Below are 21347 nucleotides of genomic sequence, written 5' to 3' on the forward strand. Positions count from 1 at the left end.
GACGTGAAAAGCGCTATATCAAATGCAAGGATTATTATTATTATTATTACCTCTTCGACTGCACCTAAGGTCACCTCCTTCCCCCACTTGCTTGGGGTCGAACCCCACCAATTTACAGGATTCCGAGACACCAACCATCCTGTGTGAATGGTGCAAAAATAATTTCAGGTTGTTGTTGTATTGCTGGGTACGTCACAGTTTTGGGATGGGCTAATTATGGCACATGCCATATGTACATTATTATGCACAGGAGTGAAAACTGCAAGGTATTGGAACTAATTGTCACATCCAAACTAATCGCGTTTCGCCCATAAAATATACAATCAATTCACTTTGCAGTGTATCGGGACGTCCTCCCAACATGAAAGGCGCTATACAAATGTAATCTTGTTGTTGTTGTTGTATATTCTGTGAAGCGCTTTGAGACGTCTGAACAACGTGATAAGGTGCTACATCAAAGCAAGGATTATTATTATTAATCACTATTGTTGAAATATTACATTTTTCAACTGACGCAGCGAGTTCCCAGTTTTATCTGTGGGATCGAGGGATGACATTTGAGTAGTTCCTAATGATCACTACAAGGACTGAGAAAAGTGGAGGGATGAAATATATTTTGAAAACAATGTGCGAGGCAACAAAATGACAGCAGTTTGTAGCAGAACTGGTAAAGGATTTATAATGAATTAGTGGGGAAATTGAGCTCTTTTATCAACATGTAGCATTTAGGCTACTATGGAATGCCCATTTAGAGTGGTATGTCCGGTGGATTATGAAATATAACTGGCAGCTGTTGAGATATGTGAGATATGAATGACACTTTAAGGAAGGGAAGATAGTCAATCTTTCATCATGACAGAACTGAACACTGGAATTGTGCAGTGAGAGGAAACACACATGCACCTCATGCACAAGAATGAGTCCTGCCCTCAAGCATCAATAAACTCACTTGCTCCCTGGTAATGAAACAGAAACTTGCCTTTAATGTGTTTACAGACAGACAATAACATTAAGTCCATTTCCTTTACACTCTACAGATATGTTTGCATTAAAGATTTCAGCCTTTATTGTAATGTATCTATGAATGGCTGGGTTTATACACTCCCCTTAAATCCATTTCATTTTGGCATGAGAATTGACAACCACAATACAGTTGAGAAAACACAACTTAATTCATACAGAGAGTCTTTCGTAGCACCCTGGAGCAAGGATATATATCAACAGATTTAGAATGACTACTGAAAAAAAAGGAATTTGATAAACAATTCTAGGAAGGTTAAAACTTGGTTATCTATTTATAAAGGCTTTTGTTACACCAATACGTAAAGCACATACGTGTGTTCGGTCACCAAAATTTGGTATTCAAAATATAATGAACAAAGTTATCAGGTAGGATCCATACCTTCTTATACTTTCTACTAAAGTAAAAAAATACTTTTCATAATATTGTATCTTAAATATTTCAATGTAAAATAAGAAGGAAATCTCTCTTTGATGTCGCTGGTAGATATGCACACTATAACTTTATGATTTCTTGACAAAAAACTCTCGTCCTCACTTTCAAGGCCCTCCATGGCTTTGCCCCCTTCTACCTCTCCGATCTACTAACCTCTTATCAACCTGTCCGCTCCTTCCGTTCAGCAGGCTCTGGCCTGCTCCATGTCCCCTGCCCGACCCACCTCACCTTCGGTGGTCAGGCCTTCAGCCTATCTGCCCCCACCCTCTGGAACTCCATCTCACATTCCCTTCACCTCTCTCCCTGTCTTGCCTCCTTCAAGGCATGCTTCAAGACCCTCCCACTTGACTGTGCCTTCGGCCACCCTCCTACCCTCTCTGCCCTCTACGCTCCCTGATGGCAAACCCTCCCACCACCCCCACTCAGGCCCTAATCCCTGCCTGTTCAGCGCCTTGGGACGTCCTCCCAACATGAAAAACGCTTTTGTATTGTATTTGTTTTGGTCAGCCAGGCGTCTGACATGTGCGGAAACCCATTACCATGCTTTAAAGACCAGATACAGTTACACCTTTGCCAGCTACACATGGAAATTTCCCTGAGTCTAGAATGGATAGAGCACTTTCTCCCTGGAGGAATGTATCCTGCTTACCTAATTCTGGAGAGTAATAAGCACAGGTCCACAAAAGCCCACGTTTGAATACCATTGGCATCACAGCTCATCATGAAATGTGTGAGAGTATTGCCATTATCTTCCTGCCCACAGCTAGGGCACACATCCTTACTCACTGAGTGATGGTCCCACCAGTGTGAGGTGCACAGCTGCTTACATCTAATGCATACGATTAGGATGAATACCAAGTCCCGGATATAAGAGTGAGTCTTCACAAACCCATACTCCAGGTAACACCTTCCAGCAGCTCAGGTCAGTGTAGGCCAGACCCCTCCCTCCTTGCAGTCACTTCCCCTTTTTACCACAAATCTACCTCAGTGCTTGATCTTGAAATTCACAAATGTGTTGGGCATAAATGCCCAAGAGCTCGGAAACATGAAGGAGAACTGTTAGAACATGCGTTTTAAACACCACAAGCATAACCTGCAATGGACCTTGCTGTCACTTAAGGAGATGAGGACGACTAGAGCGGTCTTTGCAGTGCAGTCCCGCAAGACAATGTCAAGCATAAGTTGGTGTCCAGGTTTTTAGATTGCATTGGATAGTATTGTCACCAACAGTTTATGCACATTTTCTTTATGTTGTTATTGTGGTAGCAGTACTGCCATAGTCGGGACATCCTCCCGACGTGAAAGGCACTATACAAATGTAATCTTGTTGTTGTTGTTGTTGCTGTTCCCCATGGCCCCTCCAGAGACAGTAGAGGAGGATATTGTAATATAAACCTGGCTTCCCGTTATCTCCAGCAAACCTGCTGTCGTAATGTAGCTGCGAGCGGATTGAAAGGTCAATCTACCAGTCAGGCAACATTCAGATCAGTAGCCAGCCAGGTCCTGCCTTGGTGTCTGCAAAGCCGGACAATAACGTCAACTAGTTATTGACTTAAACATTTGCAAATATGAACGAACGTGGATAACTGTCTGAATTTTTCTGCCAATGTTTTAAAATAAAATTACCTGTTACCAGATTTACTCAAACATACCACTTGTGGTAAACAGTGAGAAGGATAGGAGCCAACTGGAGTAAGACATAGACAGAATGGTAAAATGGGCAGACACATGGCAGATGAGTTTCAATGTAGAGAAATGCGAAGTAATGCATTTTGGTAGAAAGAATGAGGGGAGGCAATATATGCTAGGTAATACAATCTTAAGGGGGGGTAAAAGAACAGAGAGACCTAGGGGTCCAGGTAAATGAATCCTTGAAGTGGCAGGACAGGTAGATAAGGCTGTAAAAAGGGCAAATGGGATTCTAGGCTTTATAAATAGGGGCATAGAGTACAAGAGTCAGGAGGGTATGATTAACCTACATAAAACACTGGTTAGGCCTCAGTTAGAATACTGTGCCTAGTTCTGGGAACAACACTATAGGAAGGATGTTAACACATTATAATAATAATAATAATAATCCTTGCATTTGATATAGCATTTTTCATGTCTTCTAGACGTCCCAAAGCGCTTCACAGAATATACTGTTAAGTGAATTGACTGTATATTTGTGGGCGAACGCGGCAGCAAATTGCACACAGCAATATCCCACAAACAGTCGTGGATTGAAAATGACCAATTTATTATTGTTTTTTGTTTTGGAGGGATTATTATTAGGCGTGTGGAGTAAGGAAACTTGCCCAAGGTTTCGCCCTGCCTGGACTTGAACTCAGGTCTCTCTCTTGCAAAGCAAGTGCTCTAACCACTGAGCTACAGGACTCCACATCCTTCACATGCATTGGAAAGGGTGCAGAGGAGATTTACGAGGATGGTACCAGGAATGAGGGACCTTGATTATGAGGGAAGGCTGGAGAGGCCAGGATTATTCTCATTGGAGTAGAGAAGGTTAACAGGAGACTTAATAGAGGTCTTCAAAATCATGAGGGGATTTGATAGGTTAGAAAGGGAAAAACTGTTTCCACTGGTGGGTGTGTCGGTGACTCGAGGTCACAGATTCAAAATAGTCTCTAAAAGAAGCAGAGGGAAGGTGAGCAGAAATTTTTTCACTCAGCGAGTTGTTCGAATCTGGAACGCATGGCCTGAAAGGGTGGTCGAGGCTGATTCAATAACTACTTTTAAAAATGCAGTGGATGGGTATTTGAGAAGGACGGGTTTGCAGAGTTATGGGGAAAGGGCTGGGGAGTGGGACTGACATTAATTGCTCTATTCAAAGAGCCGGCACAGACTCGATGGGCCGAATGGCCTCTTTTTGTGCTGTACAATTCTATGATTCTATGATTCTATGTGGGTGCAACTTCTGCATAGGAGGAGATCTAAGCTTGTTCTGATCTATACACCACAATCTCTAATTAAAAGGAAACTGGTCTCCGGTTCTCTTCTGATTACCAGTTTCTTCTGATTGCATCAATTTAGGCTGCCAATACTGGAAATATAATGTATTACAATAAAAAAAACAGGTTTTGCTTTTGCAACATTAAGCACCATCCTTCTATGCACTCCAAATGCTAACTCAGATTGTTTTTCCTTTCTAAGATTTTGTTTAAGGGGAACTATCATCCTAGAGAGCAGGTAAGCTGGGTTCCTTGGAGCTGAACTGGCTACAAGCTGACATGTCTGACAATGTTGCAATCGAGCCAGCCCTTGTGGCGGTCTCGGTAGTCTGGTTCCTGTACATGGCTGGTCTTAGTATTCCCAGGCACTGTTGATGACAGCACAGCCAGCCTGGCTCATCGGCAGGCAGACCAGTCACTAGGGGCAGGGAGTCATCGCACTTAGCTCCTGTTAATCCTGCAAATCAAAGCCCTAAACAGTCGGGTGGTCATAGCTGGATAAGCAGCAGGAAAACTTGCCAAACAACAACATCAATGGCAAGCTATGCGGTTTTAGCTGGTTAGACTCCAGCAGTGCCCCAACATATTCTGGGATCCCCAAGCCTTGGCTCTTGTCAACTTGCACCTAATACTTTCTGGAATGAGGTAAGCAGGATGTGTCCCTCCTGCAGGGAGAGAGTGCACATTCCATTCCAACAATCTATCTCTGGGATTTCCATGTGGAGGTGGGATGCCATGGAAATCTCAGCTTGGTTTGGATACTCTTAAGCATGGTGATGGGTTTCTGCATGTGTCAAACACCCTACTGATCAAAAACATTAAAGGGGAACTGTGACCTATTGAGGTGATTGGGCTAAAGGATCTCAAATTTCATGTTTTGGATGGGACTATTTCATGCAGCCATGTGAAACACATGATATTTTAACATCCAAGAATATGTTGGAAAACTTGAATACATCTTGGAACAAGGATATGAATGGATGGAGCAAATTCTCTGGCTAAGTTAAGCAATAACTTTGTGTAACACTTTGAAATGTTTGAATTTATAGATGTTCGACAATATAGATCAAATTAAAAGATTATTATGAATGGCAATGACATGGTCTGTGCAGCTGTGGAGGGGACATTTCCGAACTGAGGATGGCCCATGAAAGATCAGTTATGTCAAAAATGCCCAACATCTCTATCGAATGCACTAGTAGTTTGAAGAATGTTTTGTTTGGCACCGAGCTCATCCCTGCACAGGACAGAGCCATCTGTGCTTCTGGCAAGACGTGACCAATCCACTGAATGCTGAGAAGAGGACGAAGCAGACCTGGGAAGAGGAGTGCAAGGAAGTGCATGACCTGTAGCCAATTAATAACAATCCTTGCATTTGATATAGCACCTATCAAATTAGGAGAATTGTTCAAAACACTTCACAAGATTTACTGTAAAAGGTAGTGACTTTATATTTTGTTGGAAAACAGAGCAGCAGATCTGCACATAGAAATGTCCCATGAACAGCTTTAACCAATTTTATTTGGAGGATTGTTGGCCAGGACACCAGGAGAAACTAGCTTTTTTCGAGTAATGCCATGGGATTGGAAGAGGCAGATGGGACCTTGGTTTAATGTTTCATTCAAAAGACAGCATCTCTTCCAATGTAGCTCACGGGCTGAATTAAAAGCCTTCCCATAATCTGCATGCTTTTTTTTGGGAAGATGGGAGTGAAAAAGCTGTAACCAGATTTTAGATCAATCAACTGTGACTGACATCATGGGGGGTGGGGGGGGGGGTGGGTGGAAAGAAAGGAGTTTATTCACTCCCAGACCTGTCAATATTAATTTAGGCTTCGGGACCACATCACTCCCACCCTCGCTCGCCTCCACTGGCTCCCATCCCCCAGAGGATCGAATTCAAGATCCTCATCCTCACCTACAAGGCCATTCATGGCCTCGCTCCCTCCTACCTCTCCGACCTACTATCCCCTACCTACCTGCCCGTACCCTCCGTTCCTCTGGCTCCGGTCTGCTCCACATCCCCCGCCCCAACCGCCCTACCATCGGTGGCCGGGCCTTCAGCCTCTCAGCCCCAAGGCTCTGGAACTCCATCTCCCAGTGCCTTCGCCTTGCTTCCTCCCTTTCCTCCTTCAAGGCCGGTCTCAAGACCTTTCTCTTTGACCGTGCCTTCAGCTCCTCTCTCGAATCTCTACCCCCTCCTCGCTCCCTCCCTTCCCTCCCCTCACCCTGACCATTTCCCCCCTGCTCGGGGCCTGAGACAACTGTACAGCGCCTTGGGACGTCCTCCCGACGTGAAAGGTGCTCAATAAATGGAATCTTGTTGTTGTTGTTGTTGTAAAGACCAGTTAATCATTGTCACCAGCAATAATTGTGACATAGAAATGTTGCAATTTGTCACCTCACAGATTCCAAACTAACCTGCCAGTTATTTTGCTCCGCAAACCACCTGCACCATATCGGTGTGCTCAGTAACCTCTTCCCGGATCTTCTTCATGCTGCTTTGTGATCCGCTGCATGTGAAATTGGCTTAAGTCTATCCATATCCTGTGAAGCGGCAGTAAAACAGCAACTCCACGATGGGAAACAACTGTCTAGGCTTCTAAAGGGAATCCAGGATAGCGGTCTGAAAATCTCAGACACAATGATTATGCTAACTTTGGCATCATGGGTGCAGAGGAGTGGAGCGGGGGGATTCAGGTCTGTGGCCAGTTTTTAGAAAGTGTTGAAAAAATGCAATATTTCAGGGCAGATTTTCTATCATATTCCATAAAAATTGAAATGTGTTACGGGATCTCACATTTTTCGAGTCATCAAGTGAATTCAATCAATATAACATTGAGTATTATAAAATATCTAGACTCATGGTTGAATTAGCGTGCCATCAGCACTCATTGGCCACATAATGAATGGCCACTTGAGATGTGAATGGCTACTGTGTACTGTGTATGGCAGCTGACTGTGTACCCCAGTTTACAGCTCACAACGTGCAGGAAAGGAAGGGAAGCAATGTCACCTGGGCCTGGACTATTGAGGCATTTTACAGTATCCAGAATTTGGCAAATTGCTGAATTTAGTCTTAGCTTTGTAGTCGATTTTCTGTGATTTCTTAAAAGAATTTATAGAAAACCATCTTCACATTTAAGACTTCATTTAAGAATCTACCAAATTCTGGACACTCTGGAATACTACATACATAGTAAATTTAGAGCCAGGTGAAATTTCTCCCCATGTTTATTTAAAGATAAACACTCTGTGGGAGTGGGACGGGTAACTTACATTTTAGAAATATTTCATTATAATCATTCTTTATTCTTATTAATTTATTTTTTTGAATATATATATTTTTTAAATGATTTTTTTTCTGTTTTCTTAAAGATACTTTACATTTCCTGAACATTTACAACCTTTGTGTACAGTACACGTACAATGTAGCTATCGGCAAATTATTATGTCAAGAGTGGATTACAAGAGAGAATTTTATACCAGCCTCCAGATTGAACCTTTTTTAAAAAAATTAACAGGGCTGTGATAACTCGGCCTCCTACAAACTGGTGATGAGATCATGTTGGGGGACGTTGGGTGGTTTATAATTGTATCATTATGTACTTTAATCCCTCCCCCATCCTGGGTGCCAATTGAGGAGCCAAGGGATTAAGATTTCCCTGGAGGCATCTCCACTTACCAGCCACTTTGATTTGAAGAGTAGGAAATCCTGTAGCAATGGAATGTCAAGTATTTTCATTGGTTTTGTGTTCTATGTACTTACTTTTCTCTGTGTGCAGATCCCAGTTAGGTTTTGTTGTGTTTAACGTGTTACATAACACTTAAAATTAGATAAATACATTGCTACTTTTTTCCAGTTAAATTTATTGTACAAATGTGTTTCACTGACTGAATTAAAAGGCTGGATAATGTGAAACATTTCGTTTACCTTTCTTTCAATTGCACACTATTCTCTCTCTCCTCTCTCTCTTGCTTTTGATTTGTGTCCCCTTTCTTTGATGTCCAGTGCAAGTGTGGAGTTCTCGGAACAGAGAATAACTGATGGAAGTTTTATTCACAACCAGTGACCAACCACACAGTACATGATTGATTTCTCCAACCGAAACCGTGTTATGTGATGTGCAGCATGTTACTTATAACAGGCTGTCATCTTTAAAAGAAAAATTGATATCAGGACTTTATTTTTCTCCAGCCTCTTATGCCACTTCATGCTTTCCACCAATGTACCATTCGTCTGCTGAAAGTGTAAATAAGCATGTAATCAGCTCTCAGGCCTGGCCAATGCTATTTTTTGTAGGTGGCTCTTACAAGGTGTATCACACCAGCCATATAGAAAAATGCTTTTGCCTCTACATATAGCATGCAGAGCAAAACAAAAACAACTTGCATTTTTTGTAGCGCCCTTCACTCATGGTAGCACCTCAGAGTGCTTAACAGCTTGGTCTACCTGAACTTGGAGAAAGTGGAAACCTATAAATGTTTCCAAGTATCTGGAACTATCTTATTGAAAAGACAAATTAAAGATGAAGATAAGGCTAGGAGTGGAAAAACACACCAGCTGCAGCTCTCAGTCCTAACATTATTTAGTGACCTTTCATCAAAGTATTTTAAAGAAAACTTGATGGTAACATGTGGAAGAAGAGAATAGAGGGGTACAGGAGGAATGGGGGCTTCTGTGAAGTATAAATACCAGCGCGAATTGGTTGAGCTGAATGGCTTTATGCTGTATCAACCTATGTAACTTCCCTTCAGGGGAAATAATAATCCTTGCATTTGATATAGTGCTTTGCACATCTTCTAGACGTCTCAAAGCGCTTCACAGAATATACTGTAAAGTGAATTGACTGTATATTTGTGGGCAAAACGCAGCAGCCAATTGCGCACAGCAGTGTCCCACAGTTGTGGATTGAAGTGACCAATTTTTTTATTATTGTGTTTCTTTTCTTGAGGGATTATTATCAGGCATGTGGAGTAAGGAAACTTGCCCAAGGTTTCGCCCTGCCAGGAATCGAACCCAGGTCTCTTACTTGCGAGGCGATTGCTCTAACCACTGAGCTACAGGACTCCAAAATGTGTATGTTTGGGATATGAAGGAGGCTATAATCCAGTTTGGCTTTGATTACACCTCCCCCAAACCCCACATGGTCACAAACCTGGCAACACCCACAAACTCAATCCACACACAAAGAAAATGGTGGGATGAATGAAACTCAGACAGTACTGCAGAATTGTAGCCCTGAATTAAATCAATAACTTCAGGGCAGTGCAGGGGAGGGGGGAGTTGAGAAAGGGTAAGATGTACATGAGGGAAGGGCCAATAACTGTAGCAGATTTATACATTTGTACAAGATTCCATCAAGGTGGGCTGTTGAATTTACGTTCACGTCATAAAAATGTTGTCCCCCTCTCCTTTTTGTGAGCAGAATGTATTAGCCAATAGTAAAACGCTTTAAGTTAGATCTATTGAAACAAGAGGGAAAAAAATGTTAGTAATGGTTAATCATTTATCAGGAAACATTTCACCATTATATAAATTGGTTCAAGATGTAGTGTTCCTGAAAATGATAATGAACAACTAACCACAATGTCAGAGATATTTGTTATTGGAATACATTTATTTATATACGAGTTTAAGAAAGCAACATTGTTTCTAAATATTCTGTATTTATCTCAGTCTCTGTTGTTTGGTTTTGTGATAACTTTACCTTTCTAACAGAACAACATTTAAGAGTAATTAGAGCCAGTATTTCAGCTATCATTTCTGGCTTTTGATGAGACACATTTAATGTTCTGAGGTAAAACATGTTTTTTCATTAGGTAATTGAAATAGAGCTGACTCCAGGATACAGCAGCAAAACAAAACTAAGACTAAAAAACTGGAGGTGAATTGAGAAGTGAAGTAAAAAGTGAACTCTGCACTGAAAGAGAGTTGCACAAAGTGATAAGGCTCCATATCCTTTATTTAATACAGTTTATATAATATATAATAGATATATATTCCTTACATTTATAATGACTTTCGCGTCGGGGGGGACATTCCAACTCGCTTCACAGCATATACTGGAAAGTGCAGTGATTGTGTTTTTGGACAAAATCGACAGCTAATTTGCACACACAGTGTCCAACAAACTGCCCTGAAGTGAATGACCAATATTTTATTTGAGGAATTGTTGGCCAGGAAACTTTTTGAATAGTGCCATGGGATCTTTAACATCCGCCTGAACAGACAGACTGAGCCTCATTTTTTAACATTTCATCAAAAGGATGGAACTTCCTACAACGCAGCACACCCCCAGCACTGCAAAAGAATGTCAACATCGTGCATCCCACTCACAATTAACTATCTCAGAGGCGAGAGTGCTAGCAAATGAGCGAGGCAAGATATGCTGACGAGAAGTTGATCTTAACTAATGGCGCAATCATACAACATATGTCATGAAATGATGGGGTCAACCATTAGAAAGAAAATGGAAGATTAATTGTATAAAAACAATATACTAAATGACAGTCAATGCAAAATAAGAAGGGATGGATCTTGTCTGACCAACCGCATAGAATTCTTTGCATTGGAGACATCCTACGTTGATTGTGGGAAACTATTTGATGTTATACATCTGGACTTCCAAAAGGTATTTGACAAAGTGCATGAGAGACTTCGTCACAGATATATGTTACCAGGTATTAATGACAAGACATGGATTTTAAATTAATTGAAGGATTGGAACCAGAAATAGTTGTTAGTGGAGTTAGGTCAAAATGGGGCGGAGATATTAAGTGGGGTACCTCAGTGACTGTGCTGGGACCCAAACTGTTTCTTAAATATATTAATGATCTGCATTCACAGACCCCATGTACATTAGACGGATATAATATTTCAAGTGGGATTTTGAATGGAAACTCAGAACAATACATTTAGAGTTGCAAAGGGTAATTTCAGGACAGACACCAGGAACTATTTATTTATCCAGTGGGTAATTAGTAACTGGAAGAGGTTGTTAGGATGTGTGGCTGAGGGCAGTATGCCAGACTCGTTTAAAAAGAGTTTAATGCTGTGATGGGAGGACAGTAGGGGGAAAATTCAGAAAGGATCCAATCAAATAGGCTGAAGGGCCTTCTTTTTCGAACCTCTTGTGATCTAGCATTATCTGTAGTAGAACAGTATCTAAGCTTGGTTGTATTTCCTGCTGTGAGTCTTAGGTGCAACTAACCTCATAAAATGTTTAATCAATCCTCAAAGATTGATCCAATTCATTCTTAAAAGCTGATACGAATTTGGCTTCAAAAATCAGAACAAATCTGCAGAAACACTATTTCAGTGAGCGGGTAGTAAACGTATGGAACAGCCTCCGTAGGGAGAAGGTGAAAGCAGAAAGTGTTGATTCTTTCATGAACAAATTAGATAGATTTCTGTTTGAAAATAATATCTCGGGATACAATATATAGTTTAGGACACGACATGTCAAGTGACTGCCAGGTTGGTGGAAGTACTTTGGTCTTCTTTCGCCTAGCAAATTCTTATGTTCTTATCATTTATGGTAACAACCTTGTAAATGTGTCAAAATATCTTCTAACCTTCCACTTTTTTTCTTTTGGTAATAATCAATTGATTCATCTTGTTGCTGACTCACCTGTAACACTATCAAACATTTGAGGATTTGTTCAGAGTTGCATCTGCAGAACACCATTAACTTTTTCTGGACTTGAATTTATGGATGAGTAAACCATTTAACATCTAATGTAAAGGATTCCAGATTCACCAGCAATTACTTTCATTGGTTATTATATAATTAAGGGGACCTAGAATTCCTTCTGTGTACATGTGTTTGCACATGGTTAACCCAAGCTTCCAATGTTGCACATGGGTTGCAAACCCAACCTGCAATTTAGACCCCCAGTGACCAAAATGTGTGGGTGTCAAATGCAACCAGGACTTGTCTCTTCAGAGGGAGAAAAGAGGTTCCAAGACAGAGATGATCAGAAAAATTGCTAAGGGGAATGAAGCCCAAACCTTTTAATACCTACCATCTGGTCATTAGTTAGTGACTATCAGAAAGTTAACAACCACACTGGAGAATTTAGTCTCAGCAGAAATGTTCCTTGTTAATGACTGGAATCTAACAATCAAAACCAGTAACAGATGTGTCAAAGAATCTGCTCCAACTCTTACTCTCTGTTTTCATTTAAGGGAAGCCTTTTTCAAAACTTCTGAGACTAACAATCTTGGTTAACAGCCTAATGCTCAATTCACTTTTGAACTGATAATGCTGTGGATAATTACAAAAGAAATACCCAAACATTATCTTCAATGTCCATTTAATTGGGTCATTAAGTAAAACAAAGCTACTGATCACAGGGCATTTGATTAAAACATAACTAAACTAAACGTGCCAAGATGGTGGATCAATATCTTATGAACTCTCCTGTCGGGATGTCAAGATTTACATTTTTCTGAGCAACATGGACAAAGTTTTAAGTCATTTTCTGTGCAAGTTTTTTAAATAAAACATTTCAAGGTTTGGACCAAATGTTCCACCGAAGCCATATTTATGTCGTTATTATTTAAGTAACTAGGTCACAATACAAACAATTAAAAATGATCCCAAATTACTTGACGAGATCATACTATCTAGGCCTTCGAGCTTTATTGTATAACATACAGAATTCAATTTAAACATGTTTCACTTTATGTGGGGTGGGGGAGGGAAGAGAAATATTTATGGTTTGCTCCGAATGCAGCAGAGACATCAAAACCCATTAATGGAGAAAGGCCCAATTGTAATTACATTGTGAGCTCTGAGGGAATTTCGGTACATGGGGTTTAAATTGAATAAAGAAATCCCTATTTACTGGTTGTAATTACTGTAGGTTATGGATTTCAAGGAATGCTTTGGTGATTGGTTACATGCTTGCCAAAGTGACATTCCTTAAAATCCATAGCCTACTGCTGGCCATCAATAGGGATTCTTATTTTAGATTTGATTGAAACATTAATGAATAAAGAGTAATATAATAAGCCAAATAGCCATCTGTAAAAATATTGACTTCAATTTTTGCCTAGTTTGAAAATAAACTTCTCTCTTAACTGAGGAAATTTCAATTGTGATACGTTACTATATTTTTATTTTCATTTGAGTGGTAATGATGAAGCGTATTAGTACTTAGGTGTAGAGATTGACTCTTAGGAAATCTTGAATAAACATAGCTAAGCAATTTAAGTCACAAATATATTTCTTGCTTATTTCAAATCAGAGAAACCTTGTGTGGTGCAGTAAGGAGCAATAGAGAGAGAGACCAGAAAGCCTTGATTCAATCTCTGGTTTGTATTAGCAAATCTCAGCCTGGGCAGCAATAGGGCTACAATTGGTCCACAGTGCCCTCAGGCTAGGGCAGGGAAAATTAGCCAGGGTTCTGTCTCTTGATCACTATCCAGGCATTCCTGCTTGAACTTTCTTGTGTGTGGCCAATTCATGACTGAATTAGGGTTGGCTGTGATGCCTCTCATAGCAAAATAGCCCATTGCTACTCACAATTTAGGTTTACACATAAAAGCCAAATGGGCAAGATCCCTATGTCCATAATCAATAGCCTATAAGAAGTCCCAACTTCAGGAGATAAGGTTTATGAAAATAAAATTATGGGGGTAGGGGGAAGAGGGAGAAGGAATACACTCAGGAGTAGCAGCACACAATGAAGGAAAAAGTATACTAAAGTACTTAAATCTCATTTATCGAAACTCCAGTGGAAATACTATTGATACAGATTTATTATTATATACACCTGTGATTGAGCAATACAGCACTATTCATTTTTTTCAGCACTCTGAGATGCTACCCCATGTGAAGCGCACTATGAAAATGCAAGTTATTTTTTGAGCTCAGGACTACGCCATGTTACTAACTTAACAATATTCATCACAACTACAGTACCTGGCTGTTTCTCCTAATTGTTAATAGTGCAAGTGACCACTTATTATTGTTACAATTACTAAACTGTTGGCTTTATCCAGATTGACACTAATATAAAAGTTCTACTCAGGTTTAGTACGGCAAAGTAAATAGGACTACAGATGCTAATAATCCTTACAATTGACATTGCACCTTATATGTTGCAAGGGTATCTCAAATTGCTATTTTGTGTATTTTGTGTCATACGTAGCAGCCAATTTTGCGCACATCAATGTCTCACAAACAGCAATGACGTGAATGAGCAATTAATTGGAGGGAATTATTGGCCAGTACCCTGGAAGAAACTCCTTTTTCTTTTCAAATTGAACCGTGGAATCTTCAAAGTTGATCTAAACAAGTAGACACGAACTTGGTTTAACATTTCATTCGAAGGATAACAGCTCTGACAATGCAGCACACCCCCAGCGCTGCATTGGAGTGTCACCTTATTATGAGTTGAGTTCCAAGTCCCAATGTGGGGCTTAAACCCACAACCTTGTGAATCAGAGGCAAGATTGCAACCAACTGGTCCAGGCTGACATAGCAATATGAACTTGCTTTTGTAGCACAGCATATTTTACACAAAAATGTAGAAAAAAATGTAAAACAGAGTGTACTGTACTGACATCCTATAGATTTATGCCAACATTACATATTGGTTCCACGATAGATTGAAACATTAAACATTATTTATAATTGGAAAAAATAAATGTATTTATTATGCCTTAAACATTCAGCTTGGTTAAAAATAACACGTTACAACATAACTCCAGTAGAAATCAAGTAAATTATTGAAACTTTAAAATGATTTACTTGTACAATATAATTCAAAAGTATCAAATATGCCTACAGCAGCAAACCTAACTGCAGTTGCAGTATTATTGCTTATGAAAGATGTTATGTTATAATAAATAATAATAATAATAGATGCTGCTGAGAGGTATAGATCAGTGCAGGTATTAGAAACTGAACATTTTTTATAAGAGCAAAAAACTGATACAATGTATTCTGCAAATTCATGCCTAATTATACACATATAAAAGATGAATCATAATCAGATGATGAACAACAATAATAATCAGCAGTAAACATAAAGTGATAGACTATTGTCCATTCACAATAATAAAATAATAATAATGTACGTTTAATATAAGGCCTTCCACGTTGGAAGACGTGCCAAAGTCCTTCACAGGATACACTGTAAAGTGTAGTGACTGTTTTGTGGGAAAACACGACAGCAAGTTTTGCCACGTCCCACAAACAGCCATGAAGTAAATCATCAATTTTATCTGGGGAATTGTTGAAGAGAAACTCGCTTCTCTTTTCGAATAGTGCCATGGGATCTTTAACGTCAGGCAGACAGGGTCTTGGTTTAACGGTAGATCTGAAAGATGCACCTCCAACAATGAAGCACACTCCCAGCACCCCACTGGAGTGTCATCTTAGGCTATATGAATTCCATGTCCCAACATGGGGCTTGAACCCACAACTTCTGACTCAGAGACGGAAGTGCTACCAACTGAGCCGATGCTCAAATTGCCTCATATAATCCAACACATTATAACAGCATAAACATCAATAACATCTAATTTAACTCCTGTACTGGTCAAGCAGATGTTCTCAGAATACAATTAGATCCGGTTTTTGCAACCTTATCTCTGAATGTTTCTTTTGCTTCATAAATCCTGACAATTTATTTCCAGACTGCTGGAAAAGGTTCCTGAAAGGTTTCCATTGATTTTCACGAAATAACACGATTGCAATATTGTAATTTTTTAACACAAGGCAAGCTAATGGAATAGTCAGAATGCACTGCTGTCGAGAATAAAGATTGCTCAAGTGGAAATATAATATAGTCTTAACAAAAAGAGTTAAACAATATAGCAGTTATCCCACTATATAGCTCTGCTGTAAAATATATAGATTCTGCATAGTTCCCAGCTCTTCATTATCCATATCCTTTTCACTGTTTTTGAAATACACTGTGACCAAAAAGTCTTATTTTTCAGCTACCCTATTATCCAAAAAAAATCTTCATTTCTTTAATTAGACAATTGCGCACAGCAGTGTCCCACAAACAGTCGTAGATTGAAAATGACCAATTTATTATTGTTTTTTTTTGGAGGGATTATTATTAGGCGTGTGGAGTAAGGAAACTTGCCCAAGGTTTCGCCCTGCCTGGAATTGAACTCAGGTCTCTCGCTTGCAAAGCGAGTGCTCTAACCACTGAGCTACAGGACTCCACGACCGCCGGTGGCGGGCCGGGCCGGGCGGGGGACAATGGGGCAGGCTGGAGCCTGTTGAGTGGAGGAGCGGACAGCTTGATAAGGGGTTAGCAGGTCGGAAAGGTACGAGGGGGCAAGACCATGGACAAGGAGGAGGATTTTGAACTCGATCCTCTGAGGGATGGGAAGCCAGTGGAGCCGGGCGAGGGTGGGTGTGATGGGGTCACGGAGCCCGCTGCGGGAGAGGACATGAGCTGCAGAGGTGTGGATGATCTGCAGCTTTTGGAGGGAATCATATGAGGCAATTCAATGTATTATGATTGGGCAACAGTTAAACACGTACAAAAGCTGTGAAATAAATAAATGCTGGTGTCTAAATAGAAACATTCTACCTTGACAATATTTTTGGTCAACCAGGTGTCTAACACATATGAAAACCTCGATTTTTCAGGAGCACTTTTAGCAGTGAACAGCCCCTGTGATTTGATTGATTGCTTTGGCCTACATACTGGACAAAAAAGTAGCACAGAAGATAATTTATTATTTAATACACTCTTGATGAACAGAAGCGATTGCTCACCATGTTCATAATTCTTAGAAAAAAAGTTCATCTGACAAATAAAGTTGTTTACAGACCACTGAACCTTAAAAGTACATACATTTTAATATTTCAACAATCCTTTAACAATTAAAGACATTATATTACACATCTGCCATGGTTGTCTGAGAGATAAACAGTGACAAAGCATTAAATCCAATTAGCAAATTGGAAATTCAATTAGAAAAAAATATTTACCATTAAATCATGCCAGATGGTGAATATATGCTGTTAATTATATATTTTTAAAAATCATCAGTTAGATGATAGGGTGGGGTGGTTGGGATCAGGGAGGGTGGAGGGCAGAGAGGGTAGAAGGGTAGAAGAGGAGGATCTTGAGGCATGCCTTGAAGGAGGCAAGAGAGGGAGCGAGGTGAAGGGATTAAGTTTTAAGTTCCAGAAGGTGGGGGTGGAGAGGCTGAAGGCCCGCGGACGGGGGACAATGGGGCAGGCTTGGAGCCTGTCGAGTGGAGGAGCGGACAGCTTGATAAGGGGTTAGCAGGTCGGTAAGGTACGAGGGGGCAAGACCATGGACAAGGAGGAGGATTTTGAACTTGATCCTCTGAGGGATGGGAAGCCAGTGGAGCCGGGCGAGGGTGGGTGTGATGGGGTCACGGAGCCCGCTGCGGGAGAGGACATGAGCTGCAGAGGTGTGGATGATCTGCAGCCTTTGGAGGGAAGAGTTGGTAAGGCCAACAAGCAGGGCATTGGCATAGTCGAGCCTGCATGTAATGAAGGCATGTATGAGGGTTTCGGCGGCCTGAGGGGTGAAACAGTGGCGGAGTCATAGAATCATAGAATTATACAGCACAGAAGGAGGCCATTCAGCCCAATGTGTCTGCGGGCTCTTTGAAAAGAGCTGTCCAAATCAATCTCACTCCCCCACACTCTCTCCATAGCCCTGCAACTTTTGTTCTCCCCAAATAATTATCTACTTCTCTCTTAAATGGTGTCATTGATTTGGCTTCCACTACCCTTTCAGGCAATGCATTCCAGATCCAAACAACTTGCTTTGTGAAAAAATTTCTCCTCACCTCCCCTCTGTTTCTTTTAACAACTATTTTAAATCGGTACCCTTGGGTTACCATCCCACCCGCCAGTGGAAATAGTTTCTCCTTGTTCACCCTATCGAATCCCCTCATAATTTTTAAAACTTCTATTAAGTCTCCTCTTAGCCTTCTCTGCTCCAAGGAAAATAATTCTAGCTTCTCTAGCCTCTCCTCATAACTGAAGTCCATCATTCCTGGTACCATCCTGGTAAATCTCCTTTGCACCTTCTCCAATGAATTGACATCCTTCCTAAAGTGCGGTGCCCAGATCTGAACACAGTCTCTAGCTGAGGCCTAAACAGTGGTTTATAAAGGTTCATCATAACTTCCTGACTTTTGTATTCTATGCCCCTATTTATAAAATCTAGTATCCCGTATACTTTTATTTAACAGCTTTATCTACCTGTCCTGCCACCTTCAACGATTTACTTATATGAACCCCCAGGTCTCTCTGTTCCTTCACCCCCTTTAAGATTGTACCATCTAGCTAATATTACTATTCCTCATTCTTCCTCCCAAAACGCATCACCTTGCATTTCTCCATATTAAACTTCATCTGCCACGTGTTTGCCCATTTTACCAGTCTGTCTATTTGCAGTCTGCTACTATCCTCCTCACTGTTTACTACTTCTCCTAGTTTAGTATCATCTGCACACTTGGAAATTGTACTCCCTTTACCCAGGTCCAGGTCATTTATATAGATCAAAAACAGCAGTGGTCCCAATACCGACCCCTGGAGGATACCACTGCACACTTCCCTCCAGTCAGAAAAACAACCGTTCACCACCACTCTCTGCTTTCTGTCTCCCAGCCAATTCTGTATCCATGCTGCCACTGTCCCATTAATACCGTGGGCTTCTATTTTGCTTACATGTCTTTTATGTGGCACTTTATCACATGCCTTTTGAAAATCTGTATAAACTGCATCAGCTGCACTATCTTCATCCACCCTCTCCGTTACTTCATCAAAAAACTCTTGTCAGGTTTGTTAGACATGATTTGCCTTTAACAAATCCATGTTGACAGTCCTTTATTAACCCATAGCTTTTTAAGTGAAAATTTATTTTGTCCCGGATTATAGTCTCTAGAAGTTTACCCACTGCTGACGTTAGGCTGACTGGCCAGTAGTTTCCAGAAGGTTATCCTTCTGCCCCTTTTTCTACATAGTAACATTTGCAACCCTTCAGTCCTCTGGCATCACCCCGGTGTCCAAGGAGGATTGAAAGAGCATTGAGTTGGGCAATGTTGCAGAGATGGGGCACGTCTAGGTTCCTGACTGGCTTGGTGAGGTGGAGTGTGCATCCTCCTTACAGCTTAGAAAGAGACCATTTGACACATCATGCCTTTGCCGGCTCTTTGAAAAAGCTTTCCAATTAGTCCCACTCCCCCGCTCTTTCCCCATAGCCTTGCAATTTTTTTCTTTTCAAGATTTTTTGCAGTTTTTATCATTTTTAGGACTCTGCTCTGAACGGATAATAAATGTAACAGCATCTGTCCTTTGTCTTTCAAATGTAATTAAAATATTAATAATCCTTGCAAGTATTCCATTTCCAAGGAGGTAGNTTTTTTTAATATATGTATTTATAGTCTCTTGTCTTTTCCTGACTACCATATGCTAAAAGCCATATGTTCTCTCTGGAAGACTCATTCTGCAGTTGTATCTACCTAATGTCATTCATGAATGACTCATTTGGTACTCTTTTTTAAAAAAAAGAGCCATTCAAAATGTTACCCTTTAAATTTAAAATCTTTCTGTTTGTACCTTTATACATAGAGTTTTTTTAAAAAACGTTGCATGTCCTGAGGCCAGGAAGCATTTTGTCACACAGAGAATGTGAAGGTGTAGAATGCTCTGCCCCAGAAAGCTGTAGAGATGCAATCAATACTGATGTTTAAAAGAGAGATAGGAGGATACTTCGGTAGTAGATATGTATATGGCAAAAGACCAGAGCATTGAATTAAACGATTTGTCAAGATTGAAAAAATGGTGGAACAGGCTTGAATGGCCTCCTTCTGTTTCTGTTTGCCTATGTTCCTATGTCCTTTTCTTTGACTGCACCTTTGTGCATTGTCTGTCCTCCACCCCATCGCCCACCCCCACCTCCTCGGGCCCCACCGCCAGCTCGGGTGCAGTGTCTAGTACATTGTGACAGCCTCCCGATACGAAAGACATTATTTATTGTTGTCCTTGTTTTCACATCCCTCCATGGTTTGACATATCCTACCTATGCAATTTCTTCAGCCCATGTTCCAATCTGTAACATCTCTAGTCTGATTTATTGCCCCACTTCCCTCACTCCCGCACAGAGAAAGAAGCAATTGATGCATTTTGTTCCTTGTATCAGAAAGAGTGGCACATAAGACGCAACAGTCTAAAGCCACCCCATGGACCTCAGATCTGAGAGACTGTGCGTAGTGCAATGAATGTATTGAACTCTAACCAAGATGCAGAGAGAAAGGCATATAAAAGTTAGATGATTGAATTGACAATTCATTGGCTTGGGTAAGCTTGGTAATATAATTTGTCAAGTTGTCATTCTCATGTAGGCAATTTCTCAGATCACCTCTGAGGTTTCAGGCAGACAGACTGCAGTGACTGTTGTAGTTATGTTGAGTGCCACTCATCTTGGAAGTTGACCCTGGGGAGTTTCTAGTTGGGATGTTTCCATTTTCCTTCAAGCAAGTAAACGTTGTTACGGTCAACCATGCAGTCAGCAGTGGATTCACTAATCCCCCCCGCCATAGCCCACACACATACATTACATAAATCAATTGCCCCTGCCAAAATAGTTTATCTGCAAAATTATGCTTTATGTTTCCTAATTGTTTCCACATAGAGAATCATTTAAGGTTTGCAGCACAGAAAGAGGCATTCAGCCATTCTATTTGTAGCTTCCTATTGAAGTTTGCGACTCCAGTTTCTTACCCCTGCTCTTTCCCCATCCTTTTTAATATTGGTTTTCTTCTTTGTCCATTTCCTATCTAAATCCCTTTATGGACCTGCAATCAATAGCTGTCTGTGTTGTTTGTGTTTAGATAGTCAAGCATATGGATTTGTATTTCATTTTATTCCAAAATTAGCTCTCTGATGTGAAATGCTCCTTTTCCAGCATTTTGGGGCA

This window comes from Callorhinchus milii, unplaced genomic scaffold (genome assembly GCF_018977255.1).
Source record: "Callorhinchus milii isolate IMCB2004 unplaced genomic scaffold, IMCB_Cmil_1.0 Scaffold2, whole genome shotgun sequence".
In the NCBI taxonomy this organism is placed as follows: Eukaryota; Metazoa; Chordata; class Chondrichthyes; order Chimaeriformes; family Callorhinchidae; genus Callorhinchus; species Callorhinchus milii.